The following is a 10,971-nucleotide window of genomic DNA, read 5'->3' as shown; positions in this document are numbered from 1 at the left end:
AAACACTCTGCAGAGGCTGGTTGGGCGCTCGTTGACATCATTAGGCCCGACACATTTTTGTCACGCTTCCAGATCTGACGCGTCTGCATTTTGCTGAATGTCGACTCGCTGGTTCTCTCCCTACCTCCCTCCCTCCCTCCCTCTCTTCCTCCGCCTCTTTGTCCTGCTTACATGTTTAATAGTGGAGACGGCTGGCTCATCGCAGCTGTCCAGACAACACTTTGTGCTGCTGTGGGAACAAATAAAGACAGAAAAAAGTGACAGAGTAAGGATGTAAAAATAAGACTGTGCCCTTGATATCCCGTCCTGCATGTCTCCACCACTACAGGCTTCATCAGCAGCATCTCTGACTACAGCAGAAACCACCAGCCCCTTTTTCACAAGTTAAATTTACACGAGTTTCTGCTCTTTCCATAACAGATGACTTCCTGTCCGGTCAGTCCGGACTCGTCAGCAGTGCAGCAACATGAGAGTGGAACCAAGAGGGGAACTCCTGTACAGTGAATCTGAGAGACTCAACCACATCTTAAACCAACCAGCAAACAAACCCTCAAACATGAAGATCCAAAACCTGCAGTTCCTCTGCCATCCAGCAGAGGCTCCAGCAGTGAGTAAGTCCCCATAGACTCCCATGTTAAAACTTTACAGCAGACATAAACATGCTCACATTGTAGACTGGGACTTCTAATCAATTTTAATGTTTTTAAACATGTTTGTTTTAAACATATGTGAGACCAGCACAATGTGTGTGTGTTGATGAGTGCCTCCCTTTTATGAAGGGTGTATTATGAGGGGGGTTATCTTCTCTAATCTCTGTGAGAGAGCTTTGCAGATTATTTTAAAGTCAACATTGATAAGGGATATTGGACAATAGCTGGTTTCAGGGTCTAAGTACAGGGTCTTTGCCTGGTTTTAGCAGGAGGCTAATGTTGGCAGAATTCATGTTTGGTGGTAGTCACCATTTTGTTTGATTTCCTGAAACATTTTGTGGAATACTGCTGGAAAGCCGTCTGGACCTGGAGCCTTATTATCGGGCATACTTTTCAGGGCTGCCTGGAGTTCACCTGATGTATCCAGTGCTATTACCTGACTGGTCATTTCAAAAGCTTACATTGTCAAGAAACTGATTAATCTCCTCTTTAGATGGGTTTATCAGTGGTGCGTAGAAAGTTTTGTAAAAGTCCCTAAAAGTGTTGTTTATTCTTTCAGGGTCATATACTTTGTTTCCAGATAAGTCTTTAACAGCACATATAGTTGTTTTTATTTATTTAATTTTAACTGGTTGACTAGACATCGACTGGATTTGTTACCATGTTAAAAATTTTGTACCAAGAATTTTGTTTTTTTATTAATAATTTCATTTAACTCTAATTTTGTTCTGCATATTTTGTTCAGTATTTCCTGTTCCTGGAGGGACTCGTAGGCTTCTTCTAAGGATTTGATTCCTGAATATGTTTGTTTTCTCGTTTCTTTTAAAAACAGAGTACTGTACATGGGACACCAGAGCTCTTCAAAATAAAACAGGAAACATGTGACACAGACATGAAACACATGAAGGGTGCTTCACACACACAAAGCTGTTAGAGAACGACAACTGCAGGTGAATAGTTAAGTTAAACAGTTGGTGTCCAAAAACATCCTCTGATGGACATCAAGCCTGTAAACATGTCGACTTAAATACACTCAGAGGCCTGACATGACCTTTCCCTGATTATGACCTCTGACCTGGTGACCACCACTGTGATACCAAAATCAAAGAGGAGACTGAACGCAGTCAAAGAGCAGCCCCAGTGTGTTCACCCAGGGGTCTGAAGTCAAACTGGAGTTTTTCACACAGTGCTGCTGTCTGTCTGAATACAGCGTTGGGGAAAGGTCATGGAGGAAGGATCAAAAAATATGAGAGTAGGAGACAGGAGAGCACTGTTTGTTTTATGTTCCCCTCCTTCGGAAAAGATCATTCATGTAGACTGTCAGAACGGAGACTTTAGGAGTCCAACACAAGACGTGAAACAATGCAATTAGCAGAAGAAACGAGTTTACAAGAATCAAAAAGACTTCTGACGAGATTTCAGAAACCAGGCAGGCAGACAAAACGAAGGGAGCGGACGGAAGCATGGAAAGGTGGGGAAGGTCAGGTGACTGACGGCGAGAAGGTTTTGGATTTTCACTTTGTAAAAAGTGCAAACTTCCCATTTGGGAACTCGACCGACTAATAAACCTGAGACCACCACCTCCATTTGACATCCTCACAGAGTCTGCAGCGTTGGTGTTGAGGTTGTTCAGGGTAAAATGTCCATTGAGGGGTTTAAGTTGTTCTGTCACAGTCACTGGCATCCCAGGCTGTTGAGATTATAGTATTTATAAGCCGACACCAAACCAAAATGAAACACTGACCTAACCCATGGAACCCAGGTCCACTTCCTGTAAGGGTCAGGGGTCAGGTTCATTGCTAATTTGTGTGTTCATGTTACATTTCTGAAAGACTGAACATTTCAACATTTCTGCTTTTTGTCTATGAGTAAAAGTGGAAAACAATTACATTTTCACAGAAACATCCAGAGTATCCAGGCACTACATTAAAGCGTAATGAGCCTCAGGTTGTGATTTTCTGTGTGTAGTTAAGGAAACAGGTCTGACTTAAAACAACTTTTTATGTGTATTTGAGCCAGTAAATGGATGCAGCAGCCTCTGGGGTGATGGAGAGATGGATAACTCACTAACATCTGGGCAAGCGACAGTAAGGAGGGATTTAGTGTTAGCCCCAGGAAGGCAGGGAGAAGCTGTGTGTCCATTAAACGCTTTATTACAGAGCCAGCAGCCCCATGCTAACTCACTTAGCCCAGTGTGCAGGAGGCTCTGCTCAGCGCCTGTCAGGCTATCAGCCAGGAAACACTGAGCTGCATGCAGAGGTCCCCCCACATGCTCTGGTTAGCTTAGCCTCTCAGATTGCTCGCTTATTTGTCAATCAAAAAATGACCTGTAGAATTTAAATGCAGTGTTTGTGCCATCAGAGAAATCCCTGTATGTGTGCAGCTGTCTCCACAGCTGTTCAGCTAAAGGTTAGCTGCTGTGTCTTTGAGACGTTAGCTTGTTTTCCTCTTTGAGGGAGTGTTGCCTGCTCCTCTCTGTGTGTAGGAGGATAGTTACTGATATTCAGGCATTTCGAAGCCCTGATCACAGTATAATTCAGTTTTTTTTTATATCGGGCCAAATCACAGCAGCAGTTGCCTCAAGGTGCTTTAGTGTTGCAAGGTAAAGACTACAATAATAAAGACAAAACGCCAACAGTCAGACGACCATCACCTCTAAAGTCCAAACCCTCCAATAAGAGGAGGACCTTTATCAAACATCCACATCTCAAGTCTAAGACAGTCTCACAACGATGCCGGATGTGTTAAAGTGCATTATTTTTGTCTTACTTAAATCTTAAGACCGATGTGATCGTGTAGTTCAGTGGATTTCTTTCAGGTTGGTCCTTTTTTATGCTCTGTAACCAGTGTTGGAGAGTAATGGAGTACATGTACCGGCGTTACATATTTAAAATACAAATATGAGTAACTGGATTCCGTTACAGTTACCGTTTAAAAAGGTGGTATTTAGAATACAGTTACTTTGTTGAAATAAAGGGATTACACGGCAGCATTTTCCTGTTTCATATGTTCGGCTATGGTCTCTCTATTTTTGGTAATTCCACGCCGGTGGAAACCCAAACAAAACACGCATTAAGAGGCTCTAATGCCTATGTCTCAATCTCGCGACCCATGTCACCTATACTTCACCCATAATGACGTGAAGAAATATTTTTTAAAATTATTGTTCAAAAAATTATTTAATATGAAAACAATAGGCTCAGTGTTACAGGCATAGCCCTAAAGAATGTAGCCTCGTGGGCAGTGTAGCCCAGCTGTAAGTAAGCTATCAAGACTCGACTGTACACTGTGTTCGTGTTTTCCTCCGAAACAATAAGTTCCGTTGCAGCAGCCTTTCAACGCCTCTCTCTGTCTCTCGCTAGCAAAGTTGACCCAGACAACAAAGTACAGCTAGTTTTCAGCTACGAGCCGACACGAACCCGACGTATTAGCCAGAGGTCACTTTACTACGGTTCGGAGCCGCGGACCTGTTTTATATACGCGCGAATAGTTTTCTATACGAGACCGCTGCAAAAAGTGCAGCTTTACCTAATGTCCACCTACTGTTACTCATTTATATTAAGATTTAAACATCTAGTTGGTGTTGGTGTGGAGAGTAACCTTCAGTAATAGTAATAAATCACATTCATGTAGTTGTAAAAAGCACGATAATATATTAAGTAATCCAAAGTATTCAGAATACCTTACTCTCATTGAGTAATGTAATGGAATACGTTACAAAATACATTTTGGGTCATGTAATCTGTAATCTGTAATCTGTAGTGGAATCCATTTTAAAAGTAACCTTCCCAACACTGCCTGTCCCTGAAGGCTTTTCCACTGGTCTTTAGAAGTTAAAGAAGGCTCATGCTCTTGCTCTGTGGAGTACCAGACCCCCGCCTACTTGTGCTGTCGGGGTACTCGCTGTCTTTGGAAGAGTTTTACCCTCTGCAGGTTGGAACTGCTCTTGTTTTCAGGGATGGAGACACTGAAGTGTACAGCCTGGCTGCTGTTGTGGTCTTTTACACTCGATGAGCTCCTGCACACCACAGGTATGACGAATGGAACATACATGTAATCCAGTCCTTCTTCCAGCATCTCTTTGTTCTTTGTCCTTCAGGAAGAGCATCACTGACTGTTTGCTATCCACAGTGGATTCAGCCCCTAAAGGCTCATCATGTCGGCCTCTTTTTAGCCTCCCTCTACCTCAGCCTGTAAGTAGTCATCAGTGATGATCAGGATTAATATTAATGTTGTCCGATCTTTAAAGCAGCAGTCAGAGAGACTTTTGGCTCTGAGGGTTAACCCTAACCCTTCCAGCCAACACAGAGCTGGTTCCTCTTCTTTTGGAGGCTGATCACCTCCACTGTCGGTCAGTGAGTCACTAACTAGCAGGTTGTAGATTTTTTATAACCTTTTCCCCAAAAGCAGTTTCCTGTTGCCCAAAGAGTGAGATGACAACTCTGCGCTCTGTCATGACAAGTGTCCGTTTTCCCTTCACACAGTGCTCCTGTGTGTAATGAAATGAACTGCTCACCGATGTACAGACAGCAGCTTTGACCGGCCCTGCTTTGTTTGTCAGTCTTATTAAACTCTGATTTACTAAGGGGAGGGGCCCATTTCATTCCAACTTCCTCTAAGTCCACCGCATTTTAAGAAGTGATGGCGCTGTTTGCTGAGGGCCTTTCAGGGCCACGATTCATATTAGTGGAGTGGCGGTAACAGATCACAGATCACACCACGACCCTCCAAAGGAGGGTCAAACCCCAGCTTCCTGTCTGAGTTTGTGCGTGGACACACGTGCAGCCTGTAAACTGTAACCTCCCTGTGCACATGTGTGCATACATCGCGTGCACGGAGAGCTCCTGCAGAAAGAAGAATGAGCCGATGTCGTGTGTTTGGCTAATGAAGACAGCAGTCGACAGAGAGCCGGGAGAGCGCCGAGCGATTACGGAGAGGTGCTAATTCATAATTGAAGTAATGGATGAAATGTGTCTCAGAGCTTTTTAAGACACTCTCTGTGATTTCAGTCTGATGAGGTGTCGCACACCTTTGTGTTGCACCAAACACACACTCGTGAACACACACATCACGGCAGGAAAGTTCTGATCATACACACCGCTTCAGTCCCGACAGATTACAGCTGTCCACCACGGCGCTCCTGGAAATGTGAAGGCCTCAGCTGGGTCTGAAGCTAGGATCAGGTCTCCGTTTGATACTGCATGAATTTACAGCGTCGTGCAGGAGACGCCGTGTTTTGCAACTCTGAGGACCGTGTCACTCAGTCAGCAGTGTAGAAACCAGAGCGTGGAGGTATTCAGATTCCTGGATTTCTAAAAACATTTATGCATTGCTAATTTATTTGCATGTTTACCTCCTGACTCCAGTGTACACACACCAAACTGTTAACATATGAAAGAGGGGGTAGCACCAAAATCCAGCAGCGGGAACCACACCAACAGAGAATATCTGACAAAATCCCATCTTTAACAGCAGGTCTTCAGACTCGGGGTGAAATGACAAGTGTTACCACGGCCACCAGCTAACATCCAATCAGTGTTTCTTCTTTTGGCCCGGCACATGGATGAATGGTGTCTTTCAGAGCGTGTTGTGTGATTGTAGGCCATCACATACTGCCAGAGCTCGCTGACGTGTTAGATACACTGAATGCAGAATCTGCTCGTCTGCAGTGTGCTCAGGCTGGCTTTGACAGTGCAGCGCTGTCTGTGTCACACTCTAACAGACAGCCAAATAACCCCTTGGCAGTGTAAACAAAGAGAGATTACACCCTGGTGAGTGGAAGGAGTCAGCCTGTGAGCTCCCAGCACTGAGCTGGATGCAGCAGAAAGACAGAGGGAGGATGGTAGGTACACACTGAGATGCTAAACATGGAGGATAACAGTTAGAATACCTATAATGCACACGAGCCTCAGTGTGAGTCGTCTTACTGAGGAATCTTCAGGCTTCAGTGGGTTTGATATATTTTTTAATTAAGTGCTAGAGGAAGTGAAGTGAAAGGCTAAAGCCTGTTGTTTTTAAAAGGGAATCTGCAGCACTGACTTTTGGCTGATGGTGGCACAACCACAGATTCACAGAAAAAGCGGTTTCATCTCCAACAATGTGTTTGATGCTTTTAAGAACAGAAAAAATGGATAGGCGTGGTAGTCGGGCTGCAAACACGGTCCAGAGGTCCAGTTCTAAGACCCCACTTAGCTTAGGTGAAGCCTAGCAGACAGCTAGCGGCTACGGCCGCCTGTGTCACCATCCACCTGTCAGTCAGAGAGGCCACGCCCTAACAATGCAAACTTTAATCCAGGTAAGTTATTAAAAAACATTCTCTCCTGGTGCAGATGTTATGAAGGAGGTAGACCAAACAGTTTGTTTATTAGGCTGTGGTTCTGTGTAACACTCATGCAGAGCTGCAATCTGTGTGACAGAGAACGACAAAAGTGTCAGAGGTGACAACCCTGGGAATGGGCTCCTTTGGTCCTAGTACACCAGTACAGCGGTCCCTCGCTATAACACAGTTCACCTTTCGCGACCTCGCTGTTTCGCAGATATTTTTTGGTGCAATTTTGCATGCTTTAACAGCGCATTGTGTTCTCCATCCTGATTGGCTGTAGACCATTGCCAATCAATCTCCTCCGTGCTGTGTCTCCTGTACAGCAGAGAATGTGTTCAGCTTGTCAAATTTACATAAATCTTCAATCAGTGTGACTATGAAGTGCTGTATGTGTGTATGTTTTCTCCCCAACAAACACAATAATGTCGACGAAACAGTCAAAGGCTCCTGCGGTAGCACCCAAAAGGCAGAGGAAGATGCTAACCATCACACAGAAAGTTCTGGACATGCTAAAGGAAGGTAGAAGTTACTGTATTTTTCATATTATGTGCACATTAAGCGAAACAAAACAGTCAGATAAGTCAAACTTTACTCAACTCAACTTTACTTCTTGCTTCCTCCACTTCCATACCATTGATTCATTAATGTTGAATTCTCTGGCAGCTGCTCTGTTCCCATGTTCTGGACCCGAAGGTTTGAACTTTTAGAGAGTTTAAACAAGAGAGAAAAGTGTGAAAATGTTCATGCCTGTCTGAGAAAAGTGTATAAAGTGTGTAGTGAGGGGTTTTACAGCCTTAAAACATCTATAATAATTGTAAAAAATAAAGCTGACTACTTTGCAAATTTCACCTATTGCTGGTTATATTTAGAACCTAACTCCCGCAATGAGTGAGGGACCACAGTAACAAGAGTTTGTTATCAGCAATCAGGTGAACGCATTGATAACAAACTTTTTCGTTTGCAAAGCCACAGGCTGCAGTAACATGACCGTCCTGATGGTGGTTCATGCTCTTATCTGAGGAGACTCCCCCTGCACAGTGACACATGTGGAAAGCTGTTTTCTACATAGTTCATCATCAGGTCAGGATGTTACTTTTCCACTGGGACATGCAGCTCTTAGTATACGGCTATAGTAACCGTGCATCCACAGGCTCCTGTGGATGCAAGTGGCTCGTGTGCTTGTATAAGTGGCCACAGACCTGAGACTATAGCTACAGTGTGTAAAGTGGATCACCTTTGATGCTGGATGGTACCTGAATGCACATCTGCAGGTGTCAGTGTCGAGCGAAACAGCTTATTGCTGTGTTCCTGTTGGCCGCTTTGCAAACGCAGGTCTTTGCAGCTCTCACACTGTGAGATGATTTGTTTTGTCCCATGCTCTTTGGTGGCAGTACAGGTCCAACCGCCATCTCTGACTGTGGGACCACTGTGGGGGTTTTAGACACAACTCAATACATCATCACGATTCTTCTACGTTGGTCATCTTTGGTCGAGACACTATCTCTACTTTAAGATTCAAACTTTCCTTTTTGCTAAAGCATAGGACTGGATCAGGTGACCCTGAATCCTCCCTTAGGCTGCTGGGAGATTCCCATGATGCACTGGGTGTTTCTTCTTCACTCACTATGTGTCAACAGACCTGTCTGCACTGAATCATCCTTGTTATTATTAATCTCTGTTAAAAGGGAGTTTTTGGCTTCGTCACCAAAGTGCTTGCTCAAAGAGGGTCAAGTGATTGTTGGGGTTTCTTTGTGTTATTGTAGGGTCTTTACTATAAACACCTTTGAGGCAACTGTTGTGATTTGGGGCTGTGTGAATAACTGTTCACGACACAGAGCGGTACTATGTCGTCATCACTGCAGATGCTGTTTTATTTGAATTTTATCTATTGCCTTTCTCTCTCCTGTTTAAACTGACCCATTTACCTTTAATTTATTCTGCCACCACGTGGAAGATCGCTGTCCTGTTAGGTGTCTTTCCTGTTTTGTATCTCTCTGTCTGTTTAGTGTTGTCACTGCTATGGATACTTTATATACTTAAAAGCAGCTAGGGTTGCCTTCTTCTGTATAAATCAGTGACTGGACTGTTGCAAGAAGCCGTTCCAGCCACGTTTGGATCTGTTTCAGGTGTTTAAGCTTGAAGGTTCAGACTCGAGCTATGCGTCGTCTTACTTAGAAAAGGTAAACTTCTGAAGCTGAATGCAAACTTACTGCTTCTCTTACGCCTTTTGCATTCTGTTCCGATCAGAGCGTCAACACCCCCGGTCCCCTTCACGTCTCCCCCTGTCAGGGGCTATCTGTGTCAGACCCCCACCCCGGCTAATAGGCCTGTCAGCTCGCCACCATCATAGGGTCGATCTGTGTGATGACACTGGATGTCACAGCCGCTGCCCATTAGCAAGCGTGACTCGCCTCCAGTGTCAGTGAGTGTGACGTGCCCGATTCACTAGCTTACACACAGACCATGATATCATGTTAGCACAGAGGTCAGCAGGTGACCCCAGCCAAGGGTCCCGCACATGGAGCTCAGCAGGTTCCAGAAACCTGAAACTCGGGTAGGTCAAGATGAACTTTAACGAACGAGAGAGGAGTCAGCAACAGGATGATTAATTAGTTAACAATTTATATTAATGTTCACTGAAAGACCTCCACTTAGAGTGCAATTAATTCTAATTAAAAGAGCGGCTCCAGTTATGTCGGCGGGAAAAAAGCCTAACAATATAATCAAGCTAATTAAAAGGGGGTGGTGTGGAACCCCGTAGTTATCAGGACGCGATGATGCCTGAAAATCAACTTGATCCGTGTGTTTATGCACAAACACATGAAGCAGCTTGTTTTACAAACGCACCACAACGGCATCTCAATTAATTACACTCAGTGCACGAGGTTACACGGGAAGTATTACCACATGTTTAGTTATCCAAGAGGAAAGCTCTCCCTGAGACTCGGAAACATCTTCTTACAGAGCGAGCCACCAAACAGGGCACATGAACACGCAGATCCGTGAAACCGATATTAGAGCCATGCAAGTTAAAATGTTGACTCCTCCTCCTGTAACTGTAACTTCCAGTTTGAAAATTTCAGTTATTTTTTAAATTTATAATCTTAATAAACATGAATCTGATGTTTATTAACGCACACACACACAAACACACGCACACACACGCACACACAAACACACGCACACACAAACACACGCACACACACGCACACACACACACAAACACACACGCACACATACAGACACACAAACGCACACACACACACGCACACACACAGACACACAAACGCACACACACACGCACACACACAGACACACAAACGCACACACAAACACACGCACACACAAACACACGCACACACACATACACACGCGCACACACACACACACAAACACACGCACACACACACGCACACGCACACACGCACACACGCACACAAACACACGCACACACGCACACACGCACACACAAACACACACGCACACACGCACACACAAACACACGCGCACACACAAACACACGCACACACACACACGCGCACACACACACACACAAACACACGCACACACACAAACACACGCACACACACACACACACACACATGCACACACACAAACACACACGCACACACACAGACACACAAACGCACACACGCACACGCACACACGCACACACACAGACACACAAACGCACACACGCACACACACAGCCACACACACGCACACACGCACACACACAGCCACACAAACGCACACACACACGCACACACACAGACACACAAACGCACACACACACACACACACACGCACACACACGCACACACAAAGACACGCGCACACACACACACACGCACACACACACACACAAACACACACGCACACATACAGACACACAAACGCACACACACACACGCACACACGCACACACACAGACACACAAACGCACACACACAGACACACAAACGCACACACACACACACACACGCACACACACAGACA

This window comes from Maylandia zebra, linkage group LG1, assembly GCF_041146795.1.
Source record: "Maylandia zebra isolate NMK-2024a linkage group LG1, Mzebra_GT3a, whole genome shotgun sequence".
Classification (NCBI taxonomy): domain Eukaryota; kingdom Metazoa; phylum Chordata; class Actinopteri; order Cichliformes; family Cichlidae; genus Maylandia; species Maylandia zebra.
This window is presented reverse-complemented; position numbering follows the sequence as displayed.